The 19,372-nt window shown below is 35.6% G+C and overlaps 1 protein-coding gene across 4 annotated transcripts in view; it reads left to right on the top strand.

The window, feature by feature from the left end:
• The first annotated feature begins 4,696 nt into the window (after positions 1 to 4,696).
• The window catches only part of LOC122790442 (discoidin domain-containing receptor 2-like), a 1,000,047-nt gene continuing 985,371 nt past the window's right edge, over positions 4,697 to 19,372 (top strand). The window contains exon 1 of one of the 4 annotated variants that reach the window (XM_044057975.1): positions 4,697 to 5,150. The gene's annotated coding sequence lies outside the window, so the exon portion shown is untranslated. The remainder of the gene's footprint in view (positions 5,151 to 19,372) is intronic. The other 3 variants (XM_044057974.1, XM_044057973.1, XM_044057976.1) reach the window with 3 other exon arrangements.

Genomic DNA, 19,372 nt, shown 5'->3' with positions numbered 1-19,372 from the left:
AATTTTATTCCATTCACTAGTTATAACTTCTGGGGTACCTTCTATCTTCCCTAACTACTCCTGGATAATTTCCACTACCCATTCCTTAAATTCCTCTTTTTAACAGGCAAGTGTGGAAGTTCCATTGTCCCATTTTTACTTCATTACCCTGCATTTTTATCTTGGTAATTATTGGTGCACAATCTGAAATAGTTATTGGATGTGCATCAAAGTTCTCAAATTAATGCACATGTTCCTTTGAAATAGTTTTTGAACAATAAAAACATTCGCAGAGAAGCATCACAGGAAGACAGAGTCTTCTTAAAAGAAGTTTATTGTTGAGGGCTTTCATCCACAAGGGACTTCGTCAGAAAACTGAACTGACTAGAAGACAAATTTATAATGCAAACTGACCAATGAGAAACATTAAACGATAATTAAATTAAGACAAATAGTAGACCTAAAAGGTAAAAAAAACACTGAATTCACAGGACATAAGTATAACTCAATAGAAAATAACATTTTAAAAAAACAATTAGAAAAAACATGTTATATAAATGGTATAATTCAGGCCAGGAAATGTATTGGCCTGCATCTTAGGCTGCCACAATGTTTCTTTAAGTAGCTGTTTCTTGAAACAACTCTCCCTAAGATCCATAAGACAGCAAAATAAAACTTCTTAAAGGAACTACATGTAAGGTACTGTTACTCTCTTTACTCTTAAATTTAGCATTAGCAAACATGTTTTTTTATTTAGTTTTTTTTTTTTTATTACTGATGCCTAGAAAAATGAAGCATTGTAATTTGTTAACCAGGGTATGCAAAATATGTTAAATACATGCCTAAAATAAGTAGTCTTCATACTGGGAAGAGAGAGACGCACATACTTTGTGTCATTTCATTTTCATAAGTAACTTCCTTGTTAAGTTCATATCACAAACCACCCAGGGTGAGCATTGTCCATTCAATGAATGCCTCGGCATTAACTCAAGATATCTGGAACAATCCTAAATTAATAGGGGTCAAGGGCCCAAAAATAAGGACAGATTTTAAATATTGCTCTGACAAACTTAGGAAGTTGTTAGAATAACAACATTTGTGTTGATGTGCATTTTTCAGAAAGATATGAATCTGAAACTCAACAGTTTCTCAATTAGTGACTTCAGTTCTCAGTGATTTGCCAGAAAACCACAAATTGTACCAGCAAAATTGCAAAAATAATATGTGGAAATCTGAACGGTTGAGAGGTGCATGCATCAACACTGTCTCATTCTGAGCAGAAGTGAGAGTTTGGTTCATAAATTCCTCCTGTTGCACCCTGAAATGGGATGTCACTCACAGTTGCTCTTAAATGTTTTATGCAAAAATTCATAGTAAATTATTTTGAGACATTTGTTCCAGTAACAAAATATTTTGACTATGATGTCTGCTTCCCAGCTGAAACTGTTAAAAGTTCAGTTCTTTGACATTTTGTTTGTTCCATATCTGACAAGTGCCTTGAACCATGATTTGGAGGCTACATTTTGTTTTCTCACCTGTCCCTACAATGACAGAAGGTGCAATATGAACCCAGAACAAAACTTTGTACCTGTAGCTTGTGTATTTCCTAGGATAAGGCATGTCTCCATCTGCCTTGCTTGATTGCTAATGCTAGATTTAATGTGCCCATCTCTTGAAGAAGGGTGTACCTAGGCTTGGACGACATAAGTCGCTTTAATATTTAACTTTTCCAGGAAAGGGGTCATTACTTAAACCATCTCAAACCCACAGATTGTCCAATCATGAAATACAGGAATAAGAGAAAGCAAAGAAGGAAAATGGCTTGCATTGACTTATGCCTGCTGTATTACTGTAGACAGAGACTTGAAGGGGGCCTAGTCTGAGAATTTTTATTTTTGCACATTTATTACATATTTTAATATGCATGCACTTCACAAACAGCAGTTTATTTGGTGAAGACTGAATGCATGGAAGATTGGAGTACAAATCTGAAATGCCTGGCTGGCATAACTCTCAACCTCTTAATACAAAAAATCTGGGCAAGACAAAAATAATGGGGGGGGCAAAGCCCCAAAAATGGGGGAAAATTTTAAATATTGCACTTAGAAACGTAGAAAGTTCATAGAAAAAAAATGTTTTGTGTTACCATGCATTTTCTGAAGGATAAGAAGTCTGCACCTCAAATTCCTACGATTATTTTATTCTATGAATTTGTTTACCGGGAAAGTCTACTGGGCCTAAAGAGCCCATTTTCAGCCGAGGCCCAGGGAGAAAACTCCAAGAACATACGAAAAAAAAATAACATTAATTGGTACAGATGTAGAAACAGTGCTACACATAGTGATTACAGTGATATATATATATATATATCTATATATCTATATATATATATATATATATATATATATATATATATATATATATATATATATAGGTTTTGCATTAGAACATTACCCCACAGCGATTTTTGTGCAGGAATGGGTGTGTCCTACATGACTGACAGGGCTGAGTGACAAGCCATCCAGATTATACAGCGAGTTGGTGAATATTCATTCTCTGGCCGTTTTTAAACACAGGCTTCATGCCTTTATATGTTATCTTTAATTAGAGTTACTATTGCTTTTAGTATACAATATGTAAAACAGAGATTAAATAACATTGTCCTCACTTTCTACATTTATAAGTGTACCATCGAAAGCACCGCATGTCCTGGGTGGGTGAGTGGCTGACTTGCTTTGTCACTTTGTACTTACCACATACTGTGTTGTAGGGTAAGAAGCGGGTCAGAAGGGCAGTATTTTTGCATTATCCACGAGTTCCCGTTTTGCAGTCCATGCCTTCAACCCCGTGCACCCCCCCACCTTTCTTTGGTTTACTGTTGTGCAGTAATTACTTTTGGAGGGAGGGGCAAGCCCCCCTGCACACCCCCACACACCTTTCTTTAAGCATTTTTTTTTGAGATATAGCAACAAGCAATATTCTGAGGCAGTGGGGACAGTAAATACATACAATAAATGCAATTAAAAAAGACATCACAGAAAGGTCGCCACCCGCTCCATTACAGAATACGAATTTTAATTGTGTAATTTTTATACGTGGAGCATATTATGTGTTCGCACCCCTCCCCTTTAAAGAATTGTAATTCTCAGCGTAATAATGTAATACTTTTGTATAAATGCAGCATATTCTGTGTTCGTTTAAATAGGTAAATCTGTTTGGATTGGTACAACATTTGTAAGTACTATACCTCTCAACTGTCCCTGATTTTAACTCAAATTTTAGATCTGTCCCTCTTAATACCTCCTAAAACTAGTGACTTTTGGAGGAAAGGTGGTAAATTACACAATGAATAATGACAATAATTAAGAGTTATAGACTTCTTTTACTTCAGAAAATGTGTATTAATTCATATGCTCTGATTCTGTCAATGTTTCAAGTTAATAGTACTAATATTTTAGAAGTGTCCCTGTTTTTTTCTTGACTTGTCCCCGGTTGGTTGAGAGGTCTGAGTAAGTACACGTTCTGACAATTTATTTAGTCTAAGATGCAATTTATCGAAGCTTTTGATCACTGCAAATTGGAAATCCTGGTACCGGCAAATAAGGGAGAAAAGGCCTTGTATTGAAATAATTACGTTTAGGATACTCCTCTTTCTGAGGATGGTTTTATACACATACACACACACGTGGCGACCCCTAATTGGGAAAAGCCGAAAGAACATACACACACACACACACACACACACACACACACATATATATATAGATCTATATATCTAAAAGCATGAATATAGTTGGTTTGATTAAAGTAATATACCCAGATTCCAGAATATATACATAAAAGCAGGAATCTAGTTGGTTACCAGAGGAATTCAGAGAGGTATAAACAGCGACATATTAATCAGTATTACAATATTATATAATATTTAGTGAATTCTATCCTTACTGATTTGCCTCAAAAATCCAGAAAACCACAAATTTTATGAGGAACGGACCCAAAACATGAAGCGAGAATTTGGGCATTTGAGAGGTATACGTTAGGAGCCGATTCCTGACAGCAAGTCTCAAAGCTTACTCTTACTAACCCACATCAGATTTTCCTATAAGCACACGTGGGCTAGCCGGTTTTCCAGCTTATGCCGTCTGGAGCGTTGCATTAAGTTATTGTAACTTGATATATGTCAAGAATTAAAAAAAATAGTATGTTACGTTGTTTATTCAGTTCGCCTATTACATGGCCTTTGCACGCTTAGCATTTGTAATGTAGCTACCCCAATTGATGGCAGTCTCATGGACAAAAATAAATGTTAAATGTCTATATTCCAACGGCTTACAATGTTTTTTCTGCTTCCGAAAACTTTGAAATAAACTTGTTTTCCAGACCCCTTAAATGAAAGAGAACCCCATCACCTTCTGTATTTATGAGCATCATTCAAAATACCAAAACCGCTATCAGAGCATTAAACTCCTCCAGTAAAATGTTAAGCTTATTCGCAACACTGAGCAAACTCCTCCCATCAACTTGTTACGGCCATCTTTGTCATAATAACTCCGGGATTGCCAACTTTTCCCCCTAAAAAATCTCCACTATCTTGTACATCCGTCCTGTGACTTTGCTATCGTATTCATCAGAAATAAGCCCACCACCACCACTACATGAATGGCTGAGGTTAACGCCACTCTCATTTTTTTTACCACGGTTGCCCAACTACGTTTTGTAAATGGCCTATCAGAGAGTCGTAAACTATTTCTATGCAGATTTTAAGACCTTCTTGGCCCGCCTCGTTCTATGTAGTTTGTGCAAAAGCAAACTTAACTAAACTTTCCTCGCTTTGGCAAGTAAACTCTAGTGCACCCCCATCTCCCAGATTTCCTATCTGTTGCAGAGTTCCTAGATAAACAAGACGCTTATCGCTGATCCCATTGGAGTATGTAGGATCTCGAGTTTCAACATCGAACTTTGTGGGATATACTTCTGCTGTCCTGGCACTTCAGCGGAACTGAGTTTTTTTTTTTTGGATAATTGTACAGATCAGCAGCGTTTACCCTCCAGGAATCCGATTTGAGGGAATGTGATATGTACCGGGAATGGAAAAAAATGAGATGGCTGGATGGGCTTGCTGAAATTTAGGCTACAGACAAACGGACATGGTCCGCATCCCTGCCCGGTAGGTGAGTAACAGAACCAGCACCGCTGCATTCACGTCAGACTGGTACCATGCCAAGGTGTGTTTGTGTGAGGGTTGGGGGGGGGGGGGGGTCTTGTAGTCGCTCTGGATGTTTTTCCTCTCACTTTCAAAACAACGCTTTGGATTTCTTTAACAGAAAGAGCAAAGATGAACGCTGCAGCAGATGCCAGCTTTGGAGGCGCGAATGATGGGAATGTTTCTAAAAACTATGCCGGCCCAAGAAAGGCATTTTTTAGAATTTTCTTTTTGCGGGTACCAACGCATACACAACAGTTAAGTCTCCAAGTGTGTATATGTTTTTTTTTTTTGGGGGGGGGGGGTAGATCCCACATCCTACATCCTACATCCTACATCCTACATACATTTATGCCCTGGTAATGATGTCTTGGGAAAGAGGTCAGTTTTTCCATTTTCATAAATAGAAAATTAGTGATTTAAGCCACTGTTGTGGAATTATAGTAGTAGTAATTAGTAACAATGCACATGGGGAAGACGATCCACGCACTGACAGCCATTCATCTCCAAAATATGGAAGAGTACTCTCAATGTGGAACAAATGGACAAAATGTGTAAAACTTGCTAATGTCTTAAACCAGGAGGCACACAGCATTACTTTTTTGTATTGGAAAAGTGTTATTTTGCTAAATTAATACGATTCACTGTTGGGTAGTTTACACCTTTACCATGGATGTGTTTAAGTTAAGTGATGGTCCCTGTTGACACGACCCCATATACGAAATTGGACAAAAAGAGGGGTGATGCGTATTGGTTAACAAAAAAAAAATGAATGTGGCGGATGTGGAATATCCAACTTTTAAGTCTTAAAATGAAGGACGTTCTTTGTAATGAGATACCCTTGAGAGGTATTACCTCTCAAGTGTACCCCATTACGAGGAAGACGCACACTAAAAACCAAACAACCACAGTACCATAACCACTAGCATGCTTACCAGTTTGGAACGGTAATGTTCCAGCTTTAGTGAAAAAGGAAGAACTTCACAGTTCATAGGGCTGTCAAGTTGATCTTCTCACCATGCAGTTAGGTCACGGTTAGGTTACCATAATTATTTGTGGTGTCAGCAAATCAAATGATGCTGCTGCTGCAGGACCGCAGGCCAACCAAAAAAAAAAGCTCAAACTTTTGGAAGACATGCCTCCTTTGTTTGGAGCTGACAGACGGCAACAGACCAAACTTCATCAGTTCCATGCAAAGTTGCCGGTAAGCAAGTAGGCAAAGTACAAAACGCCTGGAGTTTACTTTTTACAGATAAGAAATGCGACTTTCAAAACGGAAATGAGGCTTTCTGATTAACAAATTGAGACAAACCATAAAATATGGATTTAACTTGCACGCTGTCATTACATTTTAGTGTGTGTCTGTGTGTGTGTGTGTGTGTGTGTGTGTGTGTGTGTGCACGCACGCACGCAAGCAGTACTTTTTCACAAATGAATATAAAAGGGCGCAGAACATTGCCGAGCTGGAAAGGTTATTGGGTGAAAATTGAGGCGCAACTTTTTTGTGAGTGGTGAAAGTCGAGTCTGTAGATAGCCTTTTTGTGTTGAGGTGTAAAACGTTTGCTTTGGCTTCCCTGAATTTGCACGTTTCAAAAAATGTTGGCTGCATTATAGTTTCATCTGAATTCCACCCTCCTCCTTCAGGCAATCTCTCTACCAATACCCCCCCCCCCCCCTTGGGTTTCTCTTTTTTGAGTGCCTAAGTGTATGACTTGACTCCACACTAATTATTTTTACCTTATCACCATTATCTACTGTATTGCTATCAGAAATTGAAGCTGGCACACAGTCGCTAGGATACTTTTATGAGAAGGGCTGTCCTCCTTCAGGCTAGAAAATGTCCTTTACACAAAGTTTACCTTCAAGTACTAGGAGACTGTCAATCTCCAGTAACATCATCTGTTTCTTTAGCTGATGTGTTTACCATTCAACTTTTGGGTCAGAGCAAATTGCTTCTTTTTCACAAGCAAGTATGTCTGTTTTTATCTATGTTGGTACTGTCTGCTCTCAGAACTCCAGCACTTCCAAATCCGGACTATAAAGAAGCCTGGTTTTCTTAGTGGATTTGTAGTGTCATTTTAATGATACTTGGCACTCTGATTATTGTGCCATTGGGTAATACTGAATGGCTTCATGGTCACTTTGGTCTAGCAGAATCATGCTCTATCTAGTTGGTCTAATTAATAATGCGTGCATATTATAAGGTTATTTTTGACCCCCCAAAATATATTTAGTTGTCTGTGTCTTGGCCCCAAAATTGTGGCAGTCCAACCATAGAACTATAAATGCAATTCAGTCATTTAGTAAATTCTGTTCTGAACTGACAAAACAGTTGTTCAGACAAGCCTAATGTAAATACTTTCACACTAGTAGAGTATGCATTTAATTCTCAGACACCCCTTGACAACATCTCTCCTTGTGCCTTCCTTCCCTTTGCACCCACCCCTCTAGCTGGACAAAGACAAAAATAATGGGGGACAAAGGCACAAAAATGGGGACATTTTTAAAATATTGTTCTTATGAACTTTTAAGTTGCTAGAATAAAAAAAAAGTTTTTTTGCAGCATTTATTAACCTGAGATTACCAAGAAAGTCCAGCTGAGTAAGTGCCCATTTTCAGTGGTGCCCAGGGTGAATAGCTCCAAAGTATTACAAAAACAGTTTAAGAACAATGCTTTTACAATCTTAAACTTTAGATGATTTGTATTGTTTTTGACTGATTTTATTTATATTTGTTAAGTGGAGCAGTCCACTGGTCAGTATTGACAGATTTCAAACTCAACCCGGGTGAATTTCAAAACATTTCATAAACAAAAAATAAAATGAAAGCAACGATACAGTAGTTTTAGACTAATTAGATAGCGGGGGGGGGGGGTGTATATATATTTTAGTGAACAAGCATAGCGCAAAGTACAATTAAGCACAGTGTAATCTGTAACGTCAATATTAATGAGTGCTGACTAGGGGCTGATTGGTAATCTGAGTCTTTCTCCACCAATCGGCTCCAAGCTCTTAAGCACTTACTGCGCAAGTCACATTATCTAATTGACAACGGTTTAGATACTATGGATATTCAGCATTTAGTTATTTTTAGTTTAGGATTTTTGTCCAAGTGTGTGCTTTGCTGTCAATCCTTATTCTTTGAAAAAAGCCTGTGTTTTTTACAGAGGAAAGAGCTTACCTAAGTTTATTAGCTTCTAAAGTGTTTGCAATTTAATTTTAGGGGTTTGCAGCAGGAAATTCTCCAATGACTATACTCTGCTTGGTGTATACGTGTACTTGTAGAGTGAGTTTACTGAGCAATAACACACTTTTGTAAAGAGGTTTTCTCTAATGCGAGGATGTGATACCGTAGTGTCAGGTTTATTAGCAATAATTAGCCATAATAGTGATTTAATTGTGATGCAGTGCAGTATTTTATTGTGATCACCTGCTGAAACAATTTGAGGGCTGTGGGTGGTTTAACTGCTCTACATCTCCAAGTTGGATGTTTGAAAATGTAATGCATCAGTGAAGTTATTTTGGTTTGGACATTGCATTATTTTTTGTAGCTGGCATAAGCAAATGTCTGTCTTGTAGAAGACTGAAATCAATCAGCAAATGAATAAAATAAAGTTAATACCTTTGTAGTGATTGCCTGAATACGGTAATTGGAAATCTGCTGCTGCTCTATGGTTAATGCAGGGTACTTAGCTGAATGAACTGTATCTGTTGCCTCAGAATAGCACAGATTTATAGTATATGTGTCTTCTCCAGTGGTCAGTTTGATTTTTATTATTTGCTGGCATTTTTATCCTCTCTTGATATGGATCCAGAGATCCATTGATTTCTTAGACATCGTTTCTGAATACATATACAGTAGAGCCCTCACAAATACTGGTTACTGGAACCAGACAATGCATGATATAGTGAAAAATGAATGAAACCGACACACTAGTTTAAAGGTATGTGTCTGTTTTTATTCTATAAAATATGCTTGGCTTTGATACAGATATCCAAGTTTGTGTTATCACAATATAATTGGTTTAGCGCATGTTTCTTTGGCAACATGGTCATTTCTCTAGGTGTGTATTGCTCCTACTATACCTCTTTACACATGTTCTTCAGCTTTCTTGCCATCATACTTACATTAGTTTTTATGTTTTTCCCTTTGGTACAGAGCTTCATGAAGCATCTCATCCATTTTTGTTTTTGACAGAGTAGCTATTTCTGAAGCTCATGATTGGACAGCCTGACCCACATGGCAGCCCATTGGGCATTTCTGTTGGCTACTTTCCCACATGACTGGCTCCCATTGGCTAGCTGCTGACATTAAATCCAGCATTTCTTCTCTATTGAGCCTTCTATTTGCATGATTTTAGCATAACCCCACCTTCCCGCTCCTGCTGACTATGGGTTGATTGGTAATCTGAATCTTTCTCCACCAATCAGCTCCAAGCTCTTAAGCACTTCTTCCACAAGTCATATTATCTAATTGACAACGGTTTAGATACTGTGGATATTCAGCATTTAGTTATTTTTAGTTTAGGATTTTTGTCCAAGTATGAGCTTTGCTCTCATTTGTTATTCTTTAAAAAAGCTTGTTTTTAGAGAGGAAAGAGGTTACCTATTTTATTTTCTCTGATTCCAAATTGCTCCTGTCTGGTAACTTATTTTGATTTTTTTCTGACCTCCAATATCAAAGCTCCTAGGTTTTTTAACCTGCCTTACTAATTTCATTAGCGGACCGGAGTTCCGCTGTGGTGACCCCTAACCGGGAAAAGCCGAAAGACCCTAACAAACTAATCTGTATTTGCTAATGCTGTCTTGTCTCTAGTTTTGTAGCCATATTCTGTCCCCCATTTTAAACACAAACATAATTAAACAATTATTAAATCCTGTTGAATTTATAGGGCTAATATTTCCACTATTCATTCTTTAACATGTAACTAATTTAGAATGGAATCTTAAGCGAAGTTCATTGTTTTTCTTAATTTGTTTTATGGCTTTCTCTACTTCCTTGACCCTAATTATTAGTCGCACACAGTAACTGCCATCATCTTTATTCTTAACAATCTCCTCTGACTCGTCTTTGGCCACGCTTCATCCCTAAAAAAATCTTGATTTTTCTGTTATCTGTTCTGTGTTATGTTTCCCGTCCTTCTCTTTAAATGCTATAGCAATAAGTGAAAGGTAGTAAAACTTTCCTTGCTACTTTAACTTATGGGGGTGTCTTTTCTGAGTAATTACACTTTTTAGTAGTATCGGTGATGCAACAGGGTAGCACACTCACCTTTGGTGGAGAAAGCTGTGGGTTCTATTCCCACACAAGGTAGATAGATTGCTGACACTGCAGTGCAGCATAAGGGGGTGTTGCTTTCCTGAATGTGTCAGCCTTCGGGTGAAACATTAAACTGAGGCTTCATCTGCTTGAGTTGGTGATAGCTCAGGTGCGAGTAAAAGATCTCACTGCACCTATTGAAAGGAGTAGGGATCCTTTATTTAACGTAACATAATTTACATATTTGTATAATGTAGGAGCATATAAACACATTTTTATTTTTTTTTTTTTAATATTTATCTTTCTTGTAAGATCCTCAGTGTTAGTCTTCCATGATTGACCCAGTGCCGCCTTTCACAACCATAATCTAATTTTCCAAAATGTATCTGACAAATTCCATTTCCCATTAAACAAAATTTCTTTCCAAATGACCCATAATACATAAAATAAATTCTTATCTAACCTTGTCACATATTCATTCTTTTTCTTGTAATATGCATACGTAATCCTTTTCATATCTATAGTGTTTGTCATTAATTTACAGAAAGTTTCTTCACACACGTTTTCCAGAGTTTCCTCACTCTTTTTTTAAATTAAAAAAAAATGTTCTGTTGCCTCTTCCTCCCCCAAGAAATAAACACACTTTTGTTTTTTTAAATATGGAATATTCCCCTTGTCTGGTAACTTATTACCAGTCTCCATAGGAAATCCTGTCACTCTATCTTGGATACACCATGTTTTCCTTACTTTAATGGCTTTTATCATTTCGTCTGGTAAATTTTCCCATGGCTTTCCATAATATTGTTTCATCATATTATTGTACCACATCCTTCTATCTTTCACTACATCATCAATTTTTATTTTCCATGTTCGTTTATTTTCATTTATGCATTTTTGTCTCTTATTCTTTTCATTTCTCAGAACTTTTTGTACTTGTATTTAAACATTCTCAATATTAATTTCTCATTTTCTTCCTTTACCCCTCCTATTACTCTGTACAACTTTAAAGAAACAGAATAAACAAGTGGATTTAGTAACCCCAGTCCTTCATATTCACTCCTTATATAACATGCCTCTCTTCAATGGGTTTAATCTTGAACCACCATATGAAAGAAGATACCAGTTGCCTAATTTCCTTTTCATATCTTTCTGGGATCTTAACATTTGACACATTTGTTATTTTTCCAGTAATACAGAATTCATTAGATAAGCCTTTTTCCTAGAATGCTAATCTGTATGTCCTCAGAATACATACTTTAATTTCTTTTACCAAACCCTCCCACTGGATCATAATTACATCATTTTCCCCAAATTTTATTCATAGCAATGATGCTTTATTTATTGAAAAATACAGCCCTCCAATTTCTCCACATCACCAAGCCCTTACTTTTATCCTTATTCATGGTCATTCCCATTTCCTTTAAATATCCATTCAAATAATACAAAGGTTCCCACATCCATATTTTGTTCTTATCAGCAACTTCTGCATCATCTGCATATGCCAAAACTACTGGAATCACTACCTATTTGCATCACATATCTGGCATCTTTCATTTTATAAGTTACTTTACTCCAATCACATTTATTACCAATTATAATGGTGTTCCACTTACAGAACAAACTTGTCTTATACCATGCTTCATGCATATTTCTTTATTCAGCCACCCATTCACTAACACACTATTATTTTGATATGCCTACATACACACTCCTAACTGTCTTACATGTTCCATAGTTCTCCATAACATCCCACAAAGCATTACATCCTGCTATATTAGATAACTTGTTAATATCGCCTACCATAAGTTTCACTTTCTCCCTTTTACTTATCAATACATTTCTCTCACAACCAATAACACATCTTGATATCCCTTCCATTTATACCATATATAATTTATTCCGTAATATCCCTCATCCTTCCTTTCAGTTTCTGTAGTATTCTCATAAAATTTTATAATCTGTTATTTAATAAATTGGGTCTCCAATTTTTATTTCATTCTTCTCACCTTTCTTCGATATAAATTTTAATATCGCACTACATAACCCTTCAATAATCGCTTTCTTCATCATTCATTCAGCACATTTGCAAAATACTCTTTGCCAATCTGTTTATTTCTTGTACATTCCATACCTTTATATTATCAGGGCCTGATACCAAATCAACATTTACTTTCCTAAGTATCGCGTCCAATCCACTACTAGTAATTTCTTTTTCAAATTCTTCTTTAACTTGTACTATAATTTTTTTAACTTTCCTGCATTTACAATATTCATGTTTACCACTACATAGGCTAATGTCTGATGAAACATTCTCTCTTTTCTTGCTAGTTATATATGCATATATACAATAATTCTATAAACATGTTCTATCCACCTCACATCCACAGTAGTTAACCTTCTAATCCTTGCCAACTCTAAATCTAATGTTTTCACTGTTTTGTTAAATACAGCCTCTACGGAACATTCACTTCCTAAGTTCTATGTTATATTTCCACCCCACATTTTTCTGTTTGTAATCTTTCTTCAATTTTCAGGAATCTTACATTCTCTAACAGAATAACATCTACTTCATATTAGCACACAATTTCAGTATCCCTATCCTCCTTTCAGTGTTAATACAATATTGTTGCTTTTCCTTTTTAAGTTTAGGGAAATATTTTTAAATATATATATATATATATATATTTTTTATATATATATATATATATATATATATTTATTTTTTTTAAAAATTTATATATATATATATATATATATATATATATATATATATATATATATTTATTTATTTTATTTTTACTCTTTCCCCAATTGAACATTTTTCCTGGGTTTATGTACAAATAATCCTTGATCCTCAGAATCAGATTTGGCTAGAACTCCAATAACTAAATAGTACTGATCGTTTCTCCTGACCTTCTTTCCTGAATGCACTGTTTCACTTTTTCCCTCCATATTTTTCCTCTACAGCTTCTTTTTCACCTAGTTTACCCTCTCCCTAGCCTCCTTTTGTCTATCCTTCTTTGTGAATGTTTTCTTCACTTTCCCCTTCTTTTTCATTATTAAGTTTGCTCTTGACAATCCATCAACAAGTTTTTACCCAGCTACATTTAAGCACACACATTCTTGCATTAAGTCCTTTCTCTCCATATTGGTTACATTTTACCTTGTCGCAGTCTTTAATTAAATGAGAAAAGTCTCCACAAAAGAAACATTATTTAGGCTGGCCAGCATATCTTATCTGTGACCAGTCACAAGAATAACACTTGTCAAGTGTTTCACTGTTTGTTTTTTTTATCACATTCAAAGCAATTTCCAAACTCCATCCTTTATTACCTAAGTTTTTCTCATGACTAACTGTCACAGTGTTATCAATAGTTTCACATAGACCCTGCATGCATTTATTAACATCATCATCTTCCAGTTCATTTGTGCTAAACTCCACAGTAACATTTTTTAACATTTAAGTTACTACCAGCAAATAAAAATAATTGTTCCTATGGTAAATATGCCTTTTCATACACAGTTCCAGAAATGTTAACATCAGTTCAACAGTTTCAGATGTTACATCTCAGAAAGTCTCTGTCCCAATATATATAAAAGGGCCACATTTCTTGAGCTTTAAAACCCAGAACAGTTAAGCAAATTGTCCCATATGTAATATTTGTATATTCCAGTCTCATTTCTTGTTTTTATTCTCACAGTTATTCTTATTTTATTTTTAAAAACAGTTTTACTTAGTTGCTGCTGTCCTTTCTTGCCAGCTGTCACTGCTGTATGTTTTAGTTAATCCATTATCTGCTGCACAAAACCAGAACCCTTCTCAGTTTGTTGCTGTTTTCATCTTTTATACTGTCTCACTGCTGAATAAGGTTTTACTGTTGCATTCTCTGCTTCTACTTCACCTCATTCCTTTTTCACACCATGAAACACCAAACCATCACTTGGGTCATCCTGCTCAAATATTTAACAGAACGTCATCTGCAAGGCCTCCTGTTATCTGCACCAGTTCCACAGACTCAAACCTTTCTCCAAGGAAATGGTTAAGTGCTGCTCATTTGTAACATTCACCACAAATGAATCTTTGTTTATATTCTAAAGCTCCATATCGAACCAGTTTTTCTCCTAATTTACACTTCCACCTCTAAACTCTCCATACATTTTTTTCTTGTTTTCCATGCTGCTGCTTCCCTTAGCTCTCTTCCTTGCTTCTTTAGCAGCCCTCCAGCATCATTTAGCTGCTCCAAAAATTGGGGGTCCTGTATTTATAACAAGTAACTCATATTTACATATTTACAAACATTTATATAAGTACAAACATTCATAATTTCCTATACAATCATGCTAAATGTTCATCCTTATTAGGCTCCCACTCCTTTTTCCATAACCACCATCAGATTTTTCTTAATATTGCTGCTAAAATCCATTTAACATTAAACATAATTTAATTTTTCATTCCATATAATCCATGTAACATAAAATAACTTGTCTATTCTTTTAACATATTCTTTACTTCTGTTATAATATCCATATTTAATCATATGCATGTTTATTTTATCCACCTTTTATGTCTTCAAATAAACCTTCTTTACATAGTTTTCCCCCATTACTTTTTTACTCTTACATTTCAAAAACACATGTTCCGTATATGTTTTTTCTTGACCATACAAACATGTTCTATCATTATTCTTTTTATATGGTGTGATGCCCTACTCTGGACCAGTTATCAAGGGGCCTGAGTCCTCGCCACTGACACTGGAGAGGGTTTTTCACTTGGAACAAAAATAGATAAAGTATTTACAGATGCAGATCTCTGCACCAAGCACCATTTCCCTTAAGAGCACACACAGAACACATTCAGACCTGGTGCTGGCCCCCCCCCCCCGCCATACCTGCTGTAAGACTCCCCACTGACGCAGCTGTAGAGTTGAGTCCTCAGCCGAGTGTTCCAAACCATGTCCTCCATGACTTTGTCTGTGAAACCATTGCTCCAAGTAGCTCACACACACCTGGGAAAGGCTGGCATAGATTTACTAGCTATGCTACTTTTGCCCAGACTATAAGTTAGTTATACTGCCACCAGCCAAGTACTCTAAGGCTATTAAAATGGTACCCAGTTATACTGAGTGAAATTAATACTAATGCAAATGGTAGTGTTTGACCAGTGCAGCAAAGCTTTCATGATTGGCCACAATGTCACCAAATATAAGTATTCTCAAAGGTTAAAATATTTTCTAAAAGACCAGCCACAATGAAAAGTTTAAATATTTGTGTCTTTCGGCTTTTCCCGGTTAGGGGTCGCCATAGCGGAACTCAGGTCCGCTAAATGATTGGCAGTAGATTTTTACGTACTGGCTTGCCGGGCCTAACGCACAACCTTCAACGAAGGAATGCCCATTCACGCATGTCGCCACACAGAAGACGCTCTAACTGAGAATCAAACAGGCAACGTCTAACTGTGAGCCGACAATGCTACCGCAGCACCACCACCGCAGATAATGAAAAGTTTAAATATATTTAATAAAAAGAATATGAAGATGCTGAATATCTGTTTACAATAAACTCCAGATTTTTAGTCACAGGAAATATTAAAAATAATGCAGATGGATCGATTCACACAGTTACAGAAAAACAGTACTCAACTAATCTCACTGTATTTTCCTGACTGATCTAAAGAATTACTGTTCCCTGGTTACTTACTAAAGCAAGGCAAAATGAAGTGGTTAAGTGTCCTTCCTTTGTCAGGTTTCAGAAGCAGACTTCTCTGAGACTTCTGTCTCATTTAGTATTAAAACATCATTTCCATGCTGGATTAGAGTAACATCACATACGTTTGGTCATCTGACTCTGGTTCCCACATTATCCTTGTTCCTAGAAGGTAAACCAGAATTTAGCACACATGTGTTAACATACACAGATAGAGCTGTGCTGAAATGTGTTGTAGCATCTGGAAGATATAAAACAATTTCAAAACTTCCACCCTTCCGGGATAGCAATTAGGTCACCCTAAGGACAATACAGTGGGCTTCCTAGTACTGGTTTTCATAGATATTTTGTCTCTGGCTGCAGTCAGAACTGTGAGATACAGTTGTTATGGCCTAAACTAGGTAATTTAATTTCAGACCATTTTTCAAAGTTAGCTGGACTGACAATAGCCTCTCCTCTTCCAGTATCCCCTGTTACAATAGAATAATTTTAACAGTTACACCTGTATGTCAGACTGTATTGCAATTCTCTTCTGTCCAGCAGGACCCACTTTTGGTACATTTTCAACACAAGCACCTGTACAAATCAGTTTGATATACAAATGAAATGTAATTCTTTACAAAACTCCAGATAGCTATGCTGGCATATGTTATACATCCACTGCCTTACTTCTCCTGGCATAGTTGGTAATAACTCATCATCACATATGGCATATTTCCTTTTACTGGCAATTTGTCTATTACTAGTGTCCACACAAAACCTTGACATTCTACTTTCTGATTACACTATTTTCTTCTTATTTTATTCTTATACCATACTTTTTTATATTTTTCTATACCATCAGTTTCTATTTTCCACAAAAATGTTTTTTTCTTGGTAACATTTTAATTCTTCATTTATACACTTCTCTTTTTTTACCATACCCCTAAATTTATCATACTTATATTTATATAGTTTTATATTTGTATAGTTTTGTATAGTTTTACTAATCTCTCATCTTTTTAATTCATTTATTTAACACTTTGTTCCAATTTAATGAAGCAGTGTATACTACTGAATTAATTGACCCTAAGCCACCCCTTTTATTTACATACAAAGCTCCCTTTCTTACTGGGTTTAATCTAGAACACCATGTAGATGAAAAAATCTCCAATAGGTTCATAAGTTCATAGGTAGGTATTAGGCTATTGGCCCTGGGGCCTATACAAGCCCAGCCAAAAAGGTACCCTGGCTTTTGCCACCCAAGAAAATTATTTTCCTGTGCCACTGTCGAGCAGAGCTATAGAGGTGATCCCCGGGGTGAATTTCCTATTTCCCATCCAATCATCAAGATTTTTCTTGAAGAGTGCTAATGAGGAGCTTTGTTTGTTATAGATAGGTAGTTTATTTGAGTATGGGAAGTCTCTGGGACAGGAATCTATCCCTCTGACATGCTCTGTTTATTGTGGTGACAAGGTTTAGGTCCCTAGAGCATGTAGCTCGGAGAGATTGGGATTTCTTTAAGTGGAGCATGTCCAACAGCTCTGGGTTTGTCATAGCTTTGTATGTTAGGCAGAGATCACCTCTGAGTAGGCAATGTGCGACGGAGTAAAGCTGGAGTTTTTTGAGACGGTCTGAGTAGGGCATCTGTTTGAGGCCGGTAATCCTCTTTGTGAATAATTCCTTTTCAAATACTATTGCTAACATAAATATACTTGCTAAGTATGCTGTTGTCCCATCAGTACTAAATTTATCAAATAAGCCTTTTTTTCTGAATGATAATTTATATGTTCTTCAGAAAAGATGTTTGCTTTATATCTTCTATTTTTTTAGCCATTGAATTCTAATTGCATCTTGATTCCCAAATTTTATACCTAGTATAAAAATTTAATTCATTGCAAAATGCATATTGTGATCTATACTGCATCACCTAAACCTTTACTTTTCTCTTTAAGCATTCCGTATCATCTCTAAACACTTATTTATGCAAATTATTACTTTTTATCCAAATTTAGTTTTTTGCTATTATTATAATGTCATCTACATATGTTAACGTGACTGGAATTCTTAACCCTTCAGGTATTATATACCCTGACTCCAGTTTATAATTTTTCACATACTATCACATTCATAACTAATGCAGAGAGTATACAACTCATTGGACATCCCTGTCTTACACCACTATTCATGTGTACCTCTTCGCTTAACCAGCCATTTACAAGTATTTTTATTTCATTGCTACTGTATGCTGACATACATAATTTCCTAACTTTCTCGCTTATATTCTTTTATCACCACCCATTGGATTTTATGTCCAATGTTGTCAAATGCCTTAAGGTCTCCTGTCATTGTGTTGCTTCTTTTCTGTTCATAATATCCACCATTTCTCAATCATTAACAATTCTTGATAACAGTTTCCCTTTATACTGTATATGCTGTCTTTCAGAATATATCCTATTTTAGTTTCAAATCTCTTGTATTTTCATAAAGATCTTATAATCATTATTCAATACTACTGTTCTCCAGTTTAATTCTTTTCTATCTTCCTTCTTCCATATGAATTTAAGTATTCCACTACATACTTATTTATACATAAAACCTTCATTTAGCAATTCATTCAAATTCTTTAAAACACTTTAAATTTGTATACATTTTGTACCCTACTCTGTCTGTGCCTGCAGCCAAATCTATTTTTACTTCTCTGGCTCATTTAAAGAAATTTAATTTCCAACTCTTATCTTTTTCTATTCATTTTTTCATTTTTTTCACTACCTTCTTTTTTCTTTAAACACTTTTTGTACATATTGTACTACACTATTCATAATCTTTTCTTGAGTTCAGTTTCTCCTTTTATGTTTTTTATCTCATTACACTACCATTTTCCCTTACTAATCTGCTTAAGTAACTCAATATATTTTTATTGTAAAAATATCTTTGCTTATATAACAGTTTAATTTTTTCTTGATTTCTTTCATATAATTCTTTTTCATCGTCCAAGCATTTTCTGTCGTTATGTCCTAAGTCTTAAGATGCATAGTTGTTTTTATTTTTCTTTCTCTACTTTTCTCGTATCATATTACCACTGAAAAAAAAAAAGTTTTTATATTTTTTTCTTGAATATCACCCACCATTCAGACCAATTTTTATAAAATGTTCTCATAGTAATATGATCTTCCATAACAGTATTACTAATCTCTTTCCTTCATTCCATGCTTTGTTATTTATCATTTTTATTTCTTTGGCTATTTT

This window comes from Protopterus annectens, chromosome 16.part0, assembly GCF_019279795.1.
Source record: "Protopterus annectens isolate FY-2018-M chromosome 16.part0, PAN1.0, whole genome shotgun sequence".
NCBI lineage: Eukaryota > Metazoa > Chordata > Ceratodontiformes > Protopteridae > Protopterus > Protopterus annectens.
Note: the sequence above shows the minus strand (reverse complement) of the source record. Positions and strands in the feature narration are given on the sequence as shown.